Source organism: Melozone crissalis, unplaced genomic scaffold (assembly GCF_028551555.1).
Source record: "Melozone crissalis strain CALT ecotype California unplaced genomic scaffold, PUWL_Pcris_2 ptg000019l_1, whole genome shotgun sequence".
Classification (NCBI taxonomy): domain Eukaryota; kingdom Metazoa; phylum Chordata; class Aves; order Passeriformes; family Passerellidae; genus Melozone; species Melozone crissalis.
Window position 1 is genome coordinate 7,896,788 of NW_026535797.1, and position 7,791 is coordinate 7,904,578.

Consider the following 7,791-nt stretch of genomic DNA (forward strand, 5'->3'; position numbering starts at 1 on the left):
GGAGGAAAAGGGAAACCACCTTTCCCGCTACTGACCCTGGAGTAGAAACTTGTCCACACCAAGTGCTGTGGAGATTGTTGCATCCACAGCAACCAAAATAGCACCACTAATCTGTCTGCACCCTGGGAATCCTTGACAGGTGCTTCTCAGCCATCTGCATTTCTTTTCTCCCTTTTAAATCCTCCTCCCTTTGCCAGCACGCTGGCCAGATTCTGGCTCTTGTGTGTGCACAGGCTGTCTGGAGAGGAGCAGGGCACCAACAGGAGGTCAAGGCAGGGCAGCAGATGAGAATCTCTTGCTTGGGTAATTATTTCTGATCCTTGCAAGGCTAAGCAGAAATCTGGCCAGCAGGGCATGTGCACCCAGATGGATGAAGTCTAATTTGGGACTGAAAGAGAAAGAAGAAGCAAAAGCAGGATCACAACCAATACATCCATTCACAATTTAGTCCATTCACTCTTTCTACTGTTGTCTTTTTTCTCCTACATTTGTATAGAGATTCCTCTGGGTCACTCTTTCAGCCTCCCTCCATCCTTGTCTTTTCCTAAAATGTTATTTGGCTTGACAGTAATGCTGCCTTTAAAACATTAGTGTAATTGAACAAAAATGTTACATCCTCTAACCTTTAAAGGACACATTTATTCAAAAATATTCATCAAGGCCCCACTTTTGACTTTCTGGCTGAATACACCTGCAGGATTCCCCAAATTTATCATGAACATTATAATGCAGGAGTGAAAAATATGATAATGCTGGGTCTATTTTTACATTTCAGCTGCAAATGTAATGTTCATTTGTGGAAAAGGTCAGGATACTCTTTAGGTTTTTTATGTTCAGTGCCACAGTTTTCACACTTTCCTGTATACTAGTTATACAAAGAAGATGTAGTTTAATCTGGTTTTCACCCAGGAAAAAAGTGTTAAGGAATCAAGACTGGCCTGTGAAACGGGAAGAGTCTTTGACTTGTTGGGCAAGGAGATTGAGACTAATTTCTGCACAGGGAAAATAGGAGTTCTGTGGCTCTGTGAAATGATATTTTTTTATTAAAAAAAAAAAAAAGAGAAGAAAAAAAAGATGGAAAGAAATTAATTTTGAGGCTGGGCAGGCCAAAGGGCTAGAATTTTAGATTTCCTATTTATGATGATACCATGGCTGCAGAGACTTCAGTAACACAGGAACAGCAGTGGAGTAATTCAGGAGATGCTGAGAAAAAGGGAGATTGCTGGGATTAAGGGAAAACCTCTCCTTTGGAGTTGTCTCAGTCTGGAATGTTCTCTCTCCCAGTGCCAGTCACTGTCCTGCACACAGGCCTGGATCACCATCCAGCCAGAGGCTCTGGGTGGGGCTTTTTTCCTGCTAAAGGCAAACTAATTAATGTTTGCAAACTCTTTGCAATCTGCTGGTATCACTGCAGCATATCAGCAGTTTAAATACTCAATATTTTAAGTACATAGAGGACTGCCATGCTGCCAGCCTGATAAATATCAGAGGATTAAATTTGCTTAGAAAGCTGAAGTAGTTGCAAATTAATTTAGTATATTTAACCTGCATTTAGGAGAACGAAAACCTCTTCATTTTAATATTGTAGCTCCATAAGATTTTATGTGCATATCATTTAAGTCTGTTCCTAAGTACATAAGAGGCAAGTAATGATGTTTCTTTGGGCAGATGGATACATCACTAAAAATCACAAACCCATTAGATCAACAAGGACTATCTAATTATCATGGGGAAATAAGGCCAATAAATCTATCTGGTATAAATTATAGGCTTATGAAGTCATACATAATGAAATAAATATTTAATTTTTCTGAAATCCAAAATCTCGCTTTAGAAACAGGAATATTAAAAATTAATTTCCATTTCTTGTGATGGGTACAGTGTGGTTGAGTGGTTTCAGCATGTGCATGTACTCCCAGGAGCTGCTGAATCCTATTCCTGGTTCTGACAGTGATTCATGCCCTGGACCGAGACAAATCATTCAACCTCTCTGTACTCCGTGCCCATCTGTAAGGCTGAGATAATGCTGACCTGCTCCACAGAACCATTAGAAGAATTATGAAACATCTGTTCTGCATCTTGCAGACATGAAATGCTTTAAAAATGCAAAATACTTTTATTCCAGGGCTCGGAGACTTTTGTGTTGTCACCAAAGTTCTCAGCACCTGGCAGGAGCGATTTCTCCTTCAGTGATTTGGCCAGCTCCCTGTTTCTGTAGGATTTATTATTTCACTCTCCTGACTAGGTCTGTCAGCATTAAGAGAGAGATGTTTACTGTGAGGTGGCTCTTCCCTGCAGGTAATTGGCAGTGAGTTCCTTGTGGGGGCACAGCAGAGCCTCATCCTCTGCAAAGGCTCCAGCCCTGACAGGGCAGGTCCTGCTCTGCCAGCACAGGCTCAAACAGAGCCTTCTCCTAATTATGGGGAAAACATGAAGGGAAAAGCCATTGAGGGACAGATCCAATGGGAGCACACTCTGAGGGAGGAAAATGTTAATAATTGGAACATTCCCTGTGCATCTCAATAGGAACAGCTTCTCCGCAAGGGATGAAAAAAATATTTCTTTTCATCGAGAATTTTGCAAGCTGCATGGAATAGTGGAGAACAAATTCATGAATAAGACTGCAAGATTTGTATTTCAAAACAGAAGTGTAATTGGCCTCCTTTTTAAACAATCACATTTTATGCTATACTTCATATTCAATCTACCCATTCTATGGAACAGACTTCCAAGATTATTACTCTCTGTTTTCCTGCCTACTCAGGCAGTATCTATTTATCTCACTTCAGTATTTATTTACTTTTCTGAAGGAAAAGTTAAACAAACTTAGCAATACCATATTTTTTAACTGACACAATTTCAAGTAAATTCTGCTTGTATGCCTGAAATTCCAGTAAAATATTTTAGATCTGTAAGAATGGGCCTTATATTCTAAAGCAGATATTCCTTAAAAAAATGAGAACAACTGCACAGCTGACAAAAATAACACATTTTTAAATTGGCTAGTTAGAAAGATAAGATTTGCAGCTCATTTTAATCAGAAGTGGTTTAGAAGTGGCTTTACCTGTCTGCTGTGCTTGAGTGGCATTAGCAATGACCTTTGCATGATTAGCTGGAAAGCCTGACCTGGAAAGATAGCCAGCTCTACCTTAATTGCCATTATTATGGTATTCACTTTGGCCTTGAAGTCTTTAGTAGGCTGTAAAATAATGTCTATTCCAAATAAGCTCTGTTCTCTGCTACCTATCCGTCTCCCTTACACACAGTCACAGATTACCAGGGCAGAATAATTGTTGTCATCTCACCTCCTCCTTCAGACTGATCTTTTGGATGTCCTTGCTGCTGTGTCCTTTAGCCCTCAGGAAGTCAATGGTCTTGAATCAAAGATTTCAAGTATCCATTCTGCTTTTGGACAGTTACCTGTTTATCTATCCAATCAAAAATATTGTTTCTTATTTTTTCAAGAGTAGTTTGGCTGGACATTGTTATGCTTTTGTGGGAAAGAGAAAGGAGCTGTCACTAGGAATGACAGAGTAAGTATTTGTAGGCTGATCAGATCACATGGTAATTTTCTTTTAAAGAAGAGTGAGCTAATTAAGCCTCTAAATACGTGGCAGGTTTTCCAAAGCTTGAATCATTTTTGTAGCCCTGTAGTGAACCCTCTCCATTCTGTCAGCTTACTTTCTGAAAAACCTTATTTTAAGATGAACTTAATCATTTCACTGCAGCTTCAGCTAGAAGGCAAACGTTTCTAGAAACCATAATTCTCCCCTGCTCTTTCTGTGGATATGTAAATCTGTGCTCACAGGAGGAGGATAAAGTGACAATAGCCGAAATAATCATTTTACCATCCAGCAACCAAACTAATTCCCTCCAAGGATGTCACACACAGAACTATTTTCAGCAAATAATTGAAAATGCACAGGCTAAGCTTTGACTGCCCATAACCAAAACTGACCTGAAGATGTGTGGGCCAGAAAACTGCTTCAAAAGCTGTTGTGTCTGCTGCAGCAATGTCCTTTCTTTTTGGGCAATTCCCAGCATTTCACCAACACCTTGTCAGAATTCACCTGCCTGGGGCATTTCAAAGGGGCTCACAGGTGCTGTGCTTCAGGTCTGGATGAAGGGTTGTGCTGCTGTGGCCCAGGAGCTCAGCTCTGAAGGTGCTGCTGGGCAGGGTTGGAAGAACAGGGTCACGGGGCAGCTGCAATCCTGCAGAATCTGAATTTACAGAATCTGTAAAGGATGGGGCAGCCCACCAGAGCGCAAGAGTGGGCTGCCAAACCTCAAAGCAAGGAGACATGGTATTACAAAAGTGGGTTTTTTCTGTGCATTGAGCATTCTGTATGCTACTGTACATATATTCCTCTATTGCTACTTGTCTTTATATTCTGCCCTTTCTCAGTGCCAATACAGTGCCCCAAACAAGTGATAATTTCTAAAATATGTAAGTGTTCCAGCTGACCTTATGAACAGCTATGAAACTGTAATGTAAGGGTTTGAAATCATACACAAAATGGCAATATCTGAAAAATAAAAAGGCAAAAATATCTAAATTCCCCAGAACAAATTCCACAGGCCAGGGAAAGCAGAGTTCATATGGAAGCCATTCCCAAATTTACCATGATTGCCAGCAATAAATATGCTTTATGTTAATTTTTCAATTTCCTTTTGCTCCATTCTCTGGGAGTATCTCACATCCTGCCTTGGGCACAGACCCCAGCACCAGGGGCTGGATAATGCAGTCCCAACTGATGTCAGAATGTACCTGTGCAGTGAAACCCCCACTGCCTTCAGTGAGATATTGGTGCATCTCAGGCACACCAATATGTGCAGGAGTTGATGACTAACATGAGCATCTGCTTCAAAAATACCCCAGCTTGAGCTGAGATATTATTATAGACAGTCTATTGTACTTGCAAAAGACAAGTAAAGAGTTCCTGGTTGAGAATACATGTCAGAAAAATGACATGTTTTCATCATTCCCAGCCATAGTTAAAAGACTCTGAATACATTAACCAGCTGAAGGAAAAATACTTTCAGCTTTTGTATCACAGTGGGAATCTGTTAATGCAAGTTATGATGTAACAGACAATTACTGTGAATTCAACTGTTCATCATTTCTAAAAAGCTAATAATTTATTTTTTTTAATGTACACAAAGGAAGGGTAGTGTTTTTCACCAAGTTTACAATGCTCCAAGCTAGGGAAAGGAGTTTAAGGTGGGCAGGACTGACTCAGTGACTGCAGCTGAACAGCTATTTAATGCAAAGCTTTAAATCATTAGATAGCTCTAGTACATGCTCCTGCATCACTTTTCAAAATGATCCAAGTCCTTCTGATGAAAATCTGGTGGATAATTCAGCCTGCCAACTGGCATGGGACCCCAGGCTCTGCTTGCAATAACTTCTTATCAGTAATAGCTGTTTCTTCTGGTTCCTCTGCTAAACCAGACTCATTTCCTTTGTGCACGAGGCTTCAGCCACGCTCCAGGGACCAAATTCCAGGAATGCACAGCTGGTTGTGCTGGCTCCAGGAATGCACAGGAATGCTTCTGAGAGGGATTTCTGGGGCTGGCACCTGCAGGCACCTGGGGATGATGGCTTGAATGAAGTTTGCAGTGATGCCCTGGCCCTTTGTGTGCCCAGGAGGAAGGAGCCACCTCCTCCTCCCTGCCCAGCCCTGGGGCTCTGAAGCTGGCCTGGAATATTCCCTGAATCCATTCCAACCACACCCTTTGGTAGAGTGCACTGCCTCTGCACTGCAGGAGGAATAAAAGTATAGGGTGCAACCTTAAGGTAAATTAGACTTTCAAATAAAATTCTGATAGATTTAAGAACTGAGCAGTATTATGGGCCAGTTGTAAACAAAATTTATTATTTTTATTTATTATTACTTATATTATTTATATTATTTATGTTATTTATTTATTATTTATATTCATTATTATAATTTATATTCATTCTTTTTATTATATATATTATATTATTAGCATATTATTATAATTTTTAGATTGTTTTTATTTATTATATATTTATTATTGTATTTCTTGTATTTATTATTTATATTTATTTCTTATTATGGGCCAGTTGTAAACAAAATTTACTATTTTTATTTATTATTATTTATATTATTTATATTGTTTGTATTATTTATATTATTTCTATTATTTATTTATTATTCTTTATAGTTATTATTATAATTTATATTTATATTTATTATATTTTATTATATTATTAGTACATTATTATAATTATTATATTATTTTTATTTATTATATATTTATTATTGTATTTCTTGTATTCATTATTTATATTTATTATTTATATTTATTTATTATTATGGGCCAGTTGTAAACAAAATTTTTAATAAGGAAATTACCTTTTGCGTACTTGTAAGAAGAAAAGCAGGAAAAGAACAAAAGGTAAGGAAATATGTGGCCATGCAAGGAAAAGGTGTGTGCTCCCCTCTGTGAAAGGCACATCCTCAGCCATGAGCATTGCTGAAATGGCTCCAAGGAAACACAAAGGGATTTGTACTACAGACAGTCTGGAAACATGAGTATGTATATCATCTTCACCCAGGAAGATAAACAGCAATTTTAAAGTTTCTCTAGAAAAAGAGAGAAAGTAAATTGAAACCTTTACACAACCATGTTTTGCCTGTTCCGTTTAAATTCTGATGGAGAAAAAGGGGAAGCAGATCCCTGAAAATGTTTCTGTGCCTGTGCAGATCCTTATCCATCCTATCCATGTTGGTTCAATCCTCTGCTGAGCTTTACCTTCCTGTCACAATTCTCATTTTTTCTCATGCATTTAGAGCAGCACCAATGTCACTATGACATAGAATAAGAAGAAGAAAAATATTAATGTAAATATGGGACTATGAAGCAGGAGAACCTGGTTATTATTCCCTGCTCCTCTGGTGCCTCTCTGCCCCTCAGGCTCCAGGAACACTGCCCTCCTTGGTACCTGTGAAATCTTCAGACAATGGCACACTGAAAGAAAATAAAATATAAGCACAGAATCGATATTAAATGCCACCAGTCATCTCCAGCACATTTTATCACTATGTTTGGTTGGAAGCTTTTTCCGTATATGAATTATCATGAGCAGACCCTTGTCATGTCCTCCAAGCCAGCCTTTCCCCCTCTTCCACTGTCTCCCTGTGGCACCCTAAAAAGGAAACAAAATTTAGAATAACATTTGTAGTGGCCAAATTAACTGGCATTTCCAGGCCACCTCAGCTGTCAGAGCCCGTGATGGCAGGGGATGTTTTGCCAGCTCTTTGATGAGAAGATATAAATTTATACACATATATATAGCCAAGAACAGTGTGGGAGCTGCTTCCCAAAAAATGCTGAAAATCACTAGTGACATAAGAGTTATTAGAATATATGATTTCTACAAATAAAAGAAATAATGAAAATAAAGGAAAAGGTGCTTTCCTGGAAAGTAAATGTTATAAAGCTGTTTAATTAATATGATGGCTTAGTGGGTGCCATTAAGCACCTCTTTAGGTTAATTTTAGTCTCAGCAGGGGTGTGGATAAATAGGAAGTAATTTTACCTTGTTCCAGATATAGCATCACTTTATTAAATCAGAAGGGACCAGGCTTTCCCAGTCATTGCATTTATTTGACTGCATTATAAGGTAACAAATTCTCTCTCTGTTTTAAGCATTACAGTAGAATTAAGACCATTATTAAAAACAAAACAAAACAAACAAAAAAAAGAAAACAAACCAAGAACTAACCAATAAACAGTAAATTACGCCTGTACTGCTCACTTCCA